Here is a 12,680-nt window from a genome sequence, read left to right as displayed (position 1 = left end):
ACCAACCATGAGCTGGAAAATATTCTAATTAAAATAGTCCATTTGCATCGTCAGGATTGGACCAGTTGGTTACAAGAAGTTGTTTGGCCTTATAGAATAACTTGGAAAACCACTATCGGATTCACACCATTTGAGCTTTTGTATGGGAAAGTGGCAATGCTTCTAATTGAATTTGAACACAATACTTTAAGAACAACCTTGACCTTAGATATTGTTCTTCCTGTAGCACAAAGAGAACGTCTCCTGCATCTTAATTCTTTGGATGAAATGCACAAGACCACTTTAGAACATACTGAACTAGTGCAAAAATAGAGAAAACATTGGCATGATTCTCATATCCTCAACAAACAGTTCAAAGCTGGTGACTGGGCATTATTGTATGATTCCTGCTTTACGGATATGCCAGGGAAGCTGTAGACGCGATGGTTAGGACCATATCAAATCATCCATGTCTTTGACAATGGAATAGTTCAACTAATCACATTTGATGATATGCCTTTCAAAATGCTGATCAATGGTCATCGACTTAAACTTTACAAATAGCCTCGAACAAAAGCCGAGTTCATGCAACAATTCGAACAACCGAATCCAACAACAACTCAAGTATCTCTTCCTGCAGCCGAAGGTAAAAACCTTCCACCTGCTCTTCTTCAACATTAATTCTAATTTGCATGTCCATAATAATAACTTTATGTTCGCATAAAGTTCATTTTCTTTTCATGATATTTCTTTCCATTCATATCTTAATCTTCCATCCACCCACCTCACTCCATTTCTTAATCTTCCATCCACTCACTTTCTAAATACTTATGTTTTTGTGTTTTCAATCAAATTTGCACATGCTAATGGATGCTACCATTTACATTATTTCCGCCACCATTTTTTGGAGCATGTGACAATCCGCTTAGTAGGTATAAACGTTTTCAAACTATTATTCATTTATAAGTTTGCAAATTTTGTTAATTATATCTAATACTGCATAGTCTTTATAATTACAGTGTATTCCAGTCTGTAACCCATACTAGTCTGACACGTCAGGACACTTGTCGTAAAATTAGCAGGGGGGAGGGGAGTGTCATACTATCCAATGACATGCCTGATTAACTGTGATGATTTTCAAAAATCTTGGCATTACCCTTTATTAATGAGAAATTTTTGCCATAAGTATGCCATTGCAAGTGTTGTACTCCCACTTTCTGAATGAATTTTTCTTTGTTCGTGCCAAATTTTTCGTGCTAAGCCATGATGTGACCTATTTTTTTTAAATTTTGGCATTTGAACCATGTTTCTGGATGATTTCCATGCAAATTCATGATTTACTTTTACTTAAAGTTTAATTATGGCACATAACAATTGGTTATGGCAATTAATGTTCCCAAAAAAGAAGCGGTGAAGCATTTGAGAAATCACGCAGAGTTTTGAAGTTTGCATTCAAAAAGGGAGAGGGAAATGGAGTAGCAAAAGTATCAAAAAATGGGAGGAAGTTTACAGAGAAAAGAGCCAATCGAGAACATTTTATTGCTCTTTGATGTAGAAGCAGTAAGAAGATTCAATGCATGTGGGTGGTTAGGTTATTGTTTGAATTTAACAACATATGATGAAGAAGCAGCTGTAGAATTCACCAGGACATTTGGTGAAGGTGAAGCTTCTATGTGGAGTTTGATAGTAATTGCAACAAAAGAACAAATTGCAGAAGTAATAGGGTTACCTCCTGTTGGAGAGCATTATTCGAGCTCGCATGATGCTAGGTCAGCAAGGGCCAAGTTAACTACCTCACATGACCCTCCATTGGATGTTACAAAGCAGGGGTGCAAGAGATTGTCTTTGTTGTCTCCATACCTTGACCTAGCAATGCATGTCATTGGGTATTTTGCTTGTGAAGGAAGATTTTCTCACTTACATGCACACCATTTTATGTTGCTTAGTTGTATAAGGCACAATATTGCTGTGAATCTCCCAAATTGTTTGTATAATATGCTTTGTATTAGTGCGGAAGAGACTCAAAAAGGGAAAGATAATTCTGTCACTCACCATGCTTTGATTAAGTTGTTAATAGAAAGGTCTCTTAGGGACGTATCCCCTTTGACATGGGATGAATTTGTGAAATTTAAAACCCTAAAACCCCAAGTTGACCCTAGTGAACGACAAGGTGAGGAAAACATAGTTCCCAGTAGTGAGCCTGCAGAATAAAATATTAAGGGAGCTGAAATAGAAAACGCACAAGGGATTGAACTGAAATTTGCTTCCACTCAAGTGAATGTGCCTCCACCTGAAAAAGACATTCCTAAACCCACTACTAGTCAAGCTAAAAGGAAACGGAAGTCACCGGAAGAAACTGTTGCTCAACAAAAACCTAGTCCTGCAATTAAGCAATAGAAGAAAGCAAAGAAGGTTCCTGCAGCAACTAATCTTGCAGTAGTGATACTGAAATAGAAAAGTAGGCAAAAGACAATAGTACAAGAAGAGACTCTTTTTTGGAGAAGCCCTAGAATGAGAGGGCAGATTTTTAAAAATCCTATATTGTCTAAAGCACCTGCTCCAGAGTCTCCTGTGCAGATAATTTTTGACCATTCTCCCCTTCACACTGAGATGACAAAAGCTTCTAGTAGTCCTCCTACAGTATGTGAGCAAGAAATTAACAAAACCTTAATAGATTTACCAGGTGTTTCAAGCCATGAGAATGAAGAAGTTCCTGAAAGTCATGATTTGAATACTGCCTTAGTCCCCTATAAGTCAACATGGATCAATAGTTTGGCAAAACATCTATAGTAGGAATGGAAAAAGAAAAAGGATTATGAAGAGGATAACAGTGTCGTCACCTTGCAAAAACTTCTTTTTCAATTATATGGACAGCATTTATTTGCTGAAGCACTATGAAAAGAGGAGAAGAAAAGAATGAGCAAGATCATAACATTAAAAAATGAGGAGATTGAAGAATTGAAAGAACAGCTAGAAAGACAGAAACAATGCATGGAACATGCACTTAAATTAGCTGATCAAGCTCTTGCTTGCAGACCACCTCCTTGAGTATATGCTTTTTTTTTGGAAGAACAATATCTTTTGTTTCAGTTGATGTTAACCCTCAGAAATGTAAATGCAGAATTCAAAACCGCACAAGAGTTTTATGGGCTGTATCAAACCTTACCACCATGGCAGCAAAATCTCTTTTGTGTGAGTTGTATATTCATAATTTTTTCATTCCTGCAAAAATTGAGTGGAATCCTTTGCTCTATATAGGAGATGTGCATTTGAAAGCTTTAATGTCATGGATGTCTAATGAGGCGAATTATGACAAGCAACTGGTTAATTACAGAGATGAGGAGAGAACAAAACCTTTACCCTTGAGGGCAGAAAGTAAAAAAATAGAAGAAATGCTTCGAGACTGGTTTACATTAACCTATGGGAAGAGTAATCCATACATTAGAAAGAAGGTATTTAATGCTAGAGCCAAAGTATATGCCGAATATGAAAACTTGCCCTACTTTGCATTCCAAAGAGCTATGACCAGAGTAAGAGGTAGATGGGCACGATTACCTGATTCTCTCAAGAAATTAGAGCCACACAGTTCTATTAATTTGGAAGCAGCACTATATAGAGTTCCAAAATATTTAGAACTGGGAAAGCAACTAAGGCCAGAGCTATGGTGTCCTTTAACCATGCAACCTCTAATGCTTTTATGGCCCCTGTATGATATTGATGTTGACAAACTTGATAAGTTGCAGGAAGACCACAGGCGAGAAGTATGGGAAAGGACCAGAGGATTCTATTATACCTTCAAGAGTAGCAGAAAGGGAAAGATAGAAGTTGGGGAGCTCAGATCTTTGACAAAGAAGTATAATGCTTGAGGAAAAGCATTAGTTTAGTAGGGGGCAAATGATGAGTCTAAAAAATTGCTTTTATTTGGTTATGTTTAAGATACTTTATGATACTCTGTTTATCCTTGTTTTAACACTTATAAGCCTATGTTTGATAAACCTTTGATGATTTATGGGGTAGAAAAGCTATGTCATCCTTTTCCTAAATTATATCTAATATGCAGTATTTCATATAAATATCCAAATGTGCGTTCTTATGCTTGAATTTAGTTTGATGGATTTTTATTTGCAAATATGTCTTATATCATAACTAACCTGATGATAAGGATTAAAGGATGAGTAGAAGAATCCAGAAGTTGGTTGCCGACAACATTCAAGGAGAAACGAGCATCAAGGAACAACCACGAAAAGGAAGTTGTAACCACTCTAGGAAACATGGAAGCGAATAAGGAGGAGTTTTTATGAGCCATTAGCTTCTCTGCATTTATGTTGTAACAAGCGGATACCACAACTTCATTGCTCCCTCCTCAATTCTATTATCCTTCCTTTCCACTTTTAGTTGTTTTCCTATATTCTCTCCTGCGGACTTAACTTAGGATAGTTACTTTTCTGTTATGTAAGAAAGAGTAGATTCCCTATATATGTCGGGATTGACTCCTGTGTGTGAAGTTTTTAATTTTTGGTTTTGATAAGTTTTATCGAGTAACAGAGAACACTGATTCAGAGTTTGTTGCAGTTGTGTTTTACAATTCTAAATTATGTAATGACTAATTAATTAAATGAATTAGTTCTCTTTATTTTATATCCTGCGTTGGTAGATTAGAGAAGCCAACCAAGGGGGCCCACTTGGAAGGTGAATTAGATTAGGATAGAATAGATTCATTTTACTAAGCATTAGCAGTATTTTAAGTAAGACGTAGCTAGTTAATTCCTTCCTGTAGCATCACACTTCATGAACATTCCTGCAGCATCTACGAGAACAGTCTAATGGATGATTCAAGATGGAATCTCTGTTATCTTGTCATTGTGTTTTCAAAATTCATAGATTCAGTAGTTTCCTTTCCATAGCAGTAGTGTAGTTTCCTTCCTTTGCATTTTTACTTTCCTGCAGCACAAGCATAATGACTCATCAAGGTACCTAATGCACATACTGTGTTGACCATTTCAAGTATACGTCCTTGGGTTGATAATCTAAATGCACCTCATGGTAGGGGAAAAGTAGTCCTTAGCTTGAATAGATTATTCCTAAGCTAGGCCTAGCGCATGACTATGGAACACCTATTGTGAGGTGGTTCAGTATGTAAAAAGGAGTACAAAGATTAGTTAAGACAATGCTAATATAGTGCATTGATTATCTACTTAAGGTTGCAAAGGTTGGATACATTAAGAAAGTCTAGAAGTACAAGTAATCTAATAATTAAGTTTGTCAAGCTTGATTGAGTAGACAATAGGTGTCAAGCAAAGTTAGTGCAAGCCAAGTAAAAAATCAATTGGAGTTGAGAGAAGTTGAAGTTTAGCATATGCAAAGTGATATAATGTAAATTGAGTAAAGTTTAGTTGATGTCAAGCACTAGTAAACTATAGTGCTTTCTAAGTGATCTAGTTGAAGACGAGTAGAAGAATGGTATGGAAGCTGAGTGACAACATATTGATGCTGAGTGCTAGTATTCATGTTAAATCATGAATTTCATGAATCAGAGCCAACTATTATGTTTCTTGAATTTTTTGAAGCATGTGGAAGATAACTATGATGAGTTAGTGACACATAATTCATGGTAAATCATTTTGAGGTGAATTCAAAGATGATTGAATGAGAAGTTTCTAGAAGAGACTAAACTAAAAAGCTGGGTAGATTCATTCAATCCTACCTAATCCAACCTAACCTAAAATAGATGATAAAGGATGAGAGACAAAATATATTAATTTTCTATTTACAGAGATGGCTGGTCAGAAGCAAGGTTGGTCAATGTTCTATAATCTAAGTTAGATAAGAGGTGTAAGATGTTGCTTCATTGAGAGATCGAACATAAGAGACTACAATTGGTAAGAAAAGAATGAAATCTTAAGAGTATGAATGCTTAAAGGCTGAACAAGCTATTAGAGCTAAAGTGTGTGAAAGCCAAGCAGAATAGAGGACTAAAACAAAGATCTATAATCTATAAGTGAGTTCTAATTTGTTATTAGATCAAGACTTACTATTACTTTCTAATCACTGTACTAGTCTAGGGTAAATCCTTTGGATTAAGGTTGACCTAGTAATCATTTCTAAATCCTTTAACTGGGTGACATTCCAAGTGAATGATCTAAAGTCCTCTAACAAGGCTCACTCCTAATAGGGTGACTAAAATCCTCTAACCAGGTCACATTTCATAGTGTGTTGTGTAACCTTTAATAGGGTTGGCCTTTCATAGGGCATCACTTCAAAAGAGTGAGAATGAGTGGCATGTTACTGGTGGCTTTTCTCAAATTGGGTTTCCACATAAAATCATTGTGTCAAATGTGTTGTTGAATTTTTCATGTTTCATGAGTGTACATTTCTACAAAGTTGAATTGATAGTAACCTACAAAGTTTGATTGTATGATCTAATGGATGCATGCATGAATACGTTTAATGGATATGGGTTCACTAAGTTGTGAAAAGTTTTATTTATACATCTAGACCTTGGATAATTGATTCACCCACCTCTTAGTTACTCTAAAGAATTCCAACATAAATCTCACCAAGTGATGCTTTTTTTTCTTAGCCACAGTTTTTTTGAGCACCTAAATAAAGCATTGTTACTAAAATAGGAGAAATCTTGTGGCCCTTGATTATTTCATGCATAGTATGATACAAAATGATAACATGATGTGCCCTTTATGTCAAACCTTCCACTTTGGGGTGGCTTTACGATTGTGAAAGTTCAAATTATAGCTTCTGTTAGAGGATGGATTCTCATAGAATGTAAATAAATTTTTAACTAATGCATAGCTTAAGATGTTCTTTTTACCTTGTGTTCGCAACTTCTTTAATAGCTATAGCCTATTGCCACACTAATAACTATAGTATTTTAGGTCATATATACCCTAAGATAAATTATAATAATAAACTTGTTGAGGTGGGAAAAAAGACTGGAATGAAAATGAGTTTGAAAGACGTCCAAAAATTTGTTGAGAGAAAAAGACAGAGAGATATGGAAACATTATTTTCTACCTTGAGATTCTTGTTGCCAAAAAGACTACGTTAGGGTGTGTTTATTGGTTTGTAGTTATATTTTTTGTTATAACCATTTGGGTTTACTCCAGGTCCACTATTTTCATCTATTTGATAGTAGGCTCTAGATTTCTAGGAAAAAAAATTGTCAACAAACTAGCTATTAGAAAGTACAATCTCAAAGTCTTACACAAAAAGAGATACTACATTATTGCTAAAATAAGTTGTCATGATTGGGATATTTTGGTTTCAGGAAAAACACCATTTTTAAATCCTCACCATTCTTCAAGGCATTACTTCTAAAGGGACCTCACCTCAAATGGATGGCGTGAGTATATAAGATTCTTGGCATGAAGGTCTACTTGTCTCAAGCCTACTCTTTGGCTTGCAAATGCATTAAAATCAAAATAAGTGAAGTTAAATGGAGAAGAAAATCCCTAAATTGGAAACCATAATAATGCTTTTAAACTATGACAAGAGAGATAGCCATTCAGTCGAAAGAAGGAAGAAACTATTTGAAGAGAATCAAGAACTATTAACCCTACTTAGGGGGGGGGGGAATAGGCAGAGAAAAGAAAATAAAAAAAGGTAAGTGGCAACAACAATATTTCTAAAAACACCCAACACACTACCTTGACAATAAAATCATATGGAAGAAAGATAGGCCAGAGCATTTAATACATTGTATTTATAATTTTAAGAAATAGGCACACATATTCATGTTTTGATCTTCTACTTCTCCTGCCACACTAACACACATTAAATTTTAATGTTATTGTGAGAAATCACAACTTCAAAACTTAAAATTTTGCTTGGCAACAGAAGGTGCCAAGTGATAGGCAGTGGGTGCCAAGTGAATTTGGCATGTTAGGGATCCAAGTAAGCTAAGAAATAATGGGGCTTCACACAATAGATGGTAAGTGACTCGAAAACAATGGGACCTAAGTGAACTAGATCACCAAAGGAAGGTGGAGCTCAGAAGGCTCAACACACAACCAACACAAGGATCAAGTGGACTTGGTCAAAGAAGGAACTAAGTGAACTTAGTAGGCATAGGGTGGAAACTTGATACACATAATAGTAACTCAATAGAATCAATACAAGTGTTGATCGAGTTAACACTAGGAGGACATAATTAACAAAGGAACCGAGAAAGTTAATGAAAAACTTTATGTCAAAACTTTTCCACCATTAAAAAAAAGGAATAGTGACAAAAAGCTTTCAACTCTTATATTCTCAAATACTTATTGTAACATGCATGATGAATAGGAGGGAGACAACAAGTAACCAAAACAACTAGATCGACTAGTATGCTTTCTTTCTTTCTTTCTATTCATAAATGGGTTCAGCTAAATACAAATATGGGAGCATAGGGATTCAACCAGACACATAATACTTTAACATACAACTTCTACTTGAATTACAAACTTGCAACACTATAAGGTTGAATACAATAACACCTGAAGCAATCATTGTTTCATAGGAAAAAAAAAATCAAACTCAAAAAAAAACAAAGTGAACAAAGACTATGTTGGTACAACTTTTTTCTTCTTCTAGTTCCTTCTGCTCTCTAAACTTTATGTACTTCTTCTTTGCTCTAATCTACTGATCTTCTCTTTACATTTTGCACAAATGAATGAGCTTCATTCCCTTTTGTCTTGTATCAAAAATATTTCCCTCTCTTTTCTAGATTCAAACTCACTAATCGAGTTAATGAATGTCAAGTGGGTAGGTGGGTGTTTGGCTCCAAGGGCAACCAACTCTTATCTTTTCAAATTTCTTACACTCTCCCTTTGTACTGAGCCAAACAAAACAAAGATCACTCCTAATCCAAATCAACTACACCAACACTCCTTCTTAGGTGCACAAAAGTTGCTATGCCCAAAGGCTTAGTAACTATGTCTGCTAGATACTGTTCAAAATTACAAAATTCCACTTTTATGTTTTCATTCTCCACCAACTCTCTGGAAAAGTGATATTTGATTTATACGTGGTTGCTTCTCCCATGGAAGACTTGATTCTTAGGCAGTGAAATTAAGGAAATATTGTCACAAAATATTGTAGTTTTATCTTCTTGCATTTCATTCAAATATGTCAAGATTCTCCTTAACCAAATAACTTGATGTGTTCTTGCATTCATTACTATGTATTTATCCTCTATTGTATATTTAACAACAATAGGGTGCTTCTTGGATTTCCATGAAATTGCACCTGATCCCATATGAAACATGTATCTAAATATTCTCTTCCTATCATCTAGACTTCTAGCACAATCACTATCTTTGTATCCAAACAACTTAAAATCATTAATCCCAAATCCCTTGATACCATTCACATAACTTAGAATCCTCTTTCCTGCTTGTCAATGGGAATCCTTTGGTGTTTCCATAAATATGAAAATCAAACTTACTATATGCATTATGTCAAGTCAAGTTGTTGTCAAATACATTAAGCTTCCAACCACATTCTTTTATAATGTTGGATTCACACTTTTTATGCACTCTTCATTGCTTGATTTCAAACCCATTATTGTTGGTGTTGGGGCTACTTTACTATTCTACACTTTGAATCTCTACAAGTTTTGATTTGCATATTTTTCTAGAGAGATGAAGATGCCATCGTGCATTTGTTTTACTTCTATGCCTAGAAAGTACAAGTCAAGAGACCTAGGTTTGTCATCTCAAATTCATTCTTCATGGCCTCTTTGAACTTACCAATTAGGAAATTATCATTTCAAGTGAAAATTAAGTCATATAGAGCTCTCTTCAATCTATACACCTTGTGTTCTTCACTCAAGACTTCATAACTAGCTAGCTGCTCCACATACACTTCTTCTTTCAATACACCATTCAAGAAGGCAGACTTCACATCCATTTGGTATACCTTCCATTTGTGCTAGGTTGCAATTGCTATGAAGAACCCATGGTTTCCATTCTTGCAAATGGGGCATATGTCTCATCATAATGTCTATCATATTGCTGCTTGTACCCCTTGACCACTAAACATGCCTTATGCCTATCTATTTTCCTTTCAACATTGTACTTGTTCTTATACACCAATTTAACCCAATTACTTGATTCTTGGGAGGAAAAGTAGTTAACTCCCATGCCCTATTTCTGTCAATAGCATCTGTTTCTTCATCTATGGCATTACACCATTTATCTTCCTTCATAACTTCTTAAAGATAAATTAGATCACTATGAGAAAATCATGCAAAATTTACACTCTCATCAAACTCTTTATCATAACTTTAGTCTTGGTATATCTCCCTTAGACTCTTAGTCTTTCTTGGCAATAAGGAGGCAAGAGTGGGATTTTAATTTTTAGTATTGTTGCTACTACTATTTTGTATACTAGCTCAGGGTTGTCTTGAACTGCTAGGAGCCATCACTCAACATGTAAGAGGCTTCTTGGCCTTTTGCCTTTGTCTGCAATTGTCTAAGTTTTTTTCTCCATCATCTTCTTGATCACCAATATCTTATTCTTCTTCAATAGTCTAAACTTTACTTGAAGTACTTGAAGATTCATGTACCAAGACATCCCATGATTAATTTTAAAAAAACTCCACAACTCTTGAAATGATGATCTTCTTGGTGATTGGATCATAAAACTTATAAGCCTTTGACTCTGAGTTGTAGCCTGTGAAGATACACTTCACACCTTTATCATCCATATTTTTCTTTTGTTCCTTTGGCACATGTGCATATGCTACACATCCAAACACTCTCAAGTGTTCAACTATCCATCCATTCCTTGACCATGCCTCAAGAAAAATCTTGTCATGAATTGACTTTGTAGGACACCTGCTAATCAATTTTATTTTTTTTGCTTTAGCCTCTCCCCAATATTCGGTTGGGAGTCAATTTTATTTCATCATGCTTCTTTCCATCTCAATAATGGTATTATTCTTTGTCTCGGCCACTCCATTTTGTTTTGGAGTATAACTAGTTGTAAGCTCCTTCTTAATATCATTCTTCTTGCAAAAATTTACAAATAAATTGGGGTTATACTCCCCTCCTCTATTTGACCTAAGGACTTTTACATATTGTCTATATTCTTTTTCAGCCAGGGCTTTAAATTCAACTAATTTATCAAATGGTTTAGATTTTCTTTTCAAAAAATACACTCATATGCTCTAACCAAAATCATCTATGAAAGTCATAAAATAAGTACTCCCCCCAATAGAAGTAGTTTGCATGGGGCCTACTAAATCTAAATGCATCAATTCTAATAATACCCTTGCCTTTATAGAATTACCAGAATTTAAGGGAAGCCTATGTTTCTTACCCAAAATGCAAGCCTCACACTTGTCATATGAATCTACAATTCTTTGACAAAAAATTTAAAACAGCAAGGAAAGGATGTCCATACCTAAGATTTCATAGCTTGGAGGGGTTTTCAATCACACTCCTATGAGCTAATTGCTGATGTACTATTGTACATGCATACTTGTGAGGTGTAACACCAACTTGAGAAGAGAAGCATGTCTATATCCTCAAAGGGAACATCTAGCTCTTTTTCATTTGGATTGCTAATAGTATTCTCTTACTCCCATTCTTTTCATGAATGACACACTTTTCATTTTCCATCAGCACCTTGTAACCATTTTGAATGAATTGTCCAATACTCATTAAATTGTGCTTCATACCTGGGAAAAAATATATATTTTGTATCTCCTTCTCACCTTACTTGGGGCAGACCATGACAGATCCTTTACCCACTATGGGAATGGTTCCATTATTTCCCATATTAATTGAAGACTTGAAACTTCTACTAATGAAAGAGAATATACTTCATTACCACTCATGTGGTTGTTACAACCATTGTCCAAGTACCGTATCTCAGGGCTGCCTTCTTCGCCAATGTTATACATGATGAAGGTTGTGGGATTGTTTGCATTTCCCATGTTCACATCAGTCACATTTGTATTTTGTCTTGATTGATCACCTTACTTCTACCACCATTCACTTGCATAATGCCCAAAATTATAACAGTAGTAGCATTCTACATTTATTTTATCATAGTTGTAATTCTTCTTACCTCCTCTAGAGCTATTTTGAGAGGTGCTTGCTGCCTCTTAGTTCTTGCTCATCCTGAACTTTTTGAACCAGAATTCCTTTGACCATTCCTTCCACAACCTCTACTTCTTAAACCTTGACTAGACCCATTTCTTCCTCTCCCCCTACCTTTTGAATTCTCTTGATCCTTTAAAGATTTCTCTTAGGAAGTTGTTGCTGATATGTTTATCTAGTGCTCATGGGTTTGAAGAGTTCTCATTAACTCATCCATGGTTAATATGGTGAGGTCATTTTCATCCTCAATGGTTGTTACAAGATTGTTATATCTCTGAGGTAAACTCCTCGATATATTCTCCACAATTATTTTCTCTTCATACTCTTCTCCATTTGATTTGTACTAGTTTATCAAAGTGGTGATTCGTGTGCTAAATTTTGCAATAGGCACATTGTCCTTCATTTGAAGGTTCTCAAACTCCCTTTCTGATCATCTATAGCTTCACTAATCTAACCTTATCAATCCCCTTGATGTTTGTCTCAATTATATCCTATGCTTCCTTTAAGTAATTTGTTGTTGCAATCTTTGCTTTTAGTATTTTGTCCATTACTTTGTTATCTTACAAGTTGTAACAATCACATATGACAATTTAAGATAAT

The sequence above is a fragment of the Cupressus sempervirens genome, chromosome 3 (assembly GCF_028749045.1).
Source record: "Cupressus sempervirens isolate cs-2001-9-10 chromosome 3, ASM2874904v1, whole genome shotgun sequence".
In the NCBI taxonomy this organism is placed as follows: domain Eukaryota; kingdom Viridiplantae; phylum Streptophyta; class Pinopsida; order Cupressales; family Cupressaceae; genus Cupressus; species Cupressus sempervirens.
The sequence above is the reverse complement of the archived record's forward strand: the minus strand, read 5'-3'. Positions refer to the sequence as shown.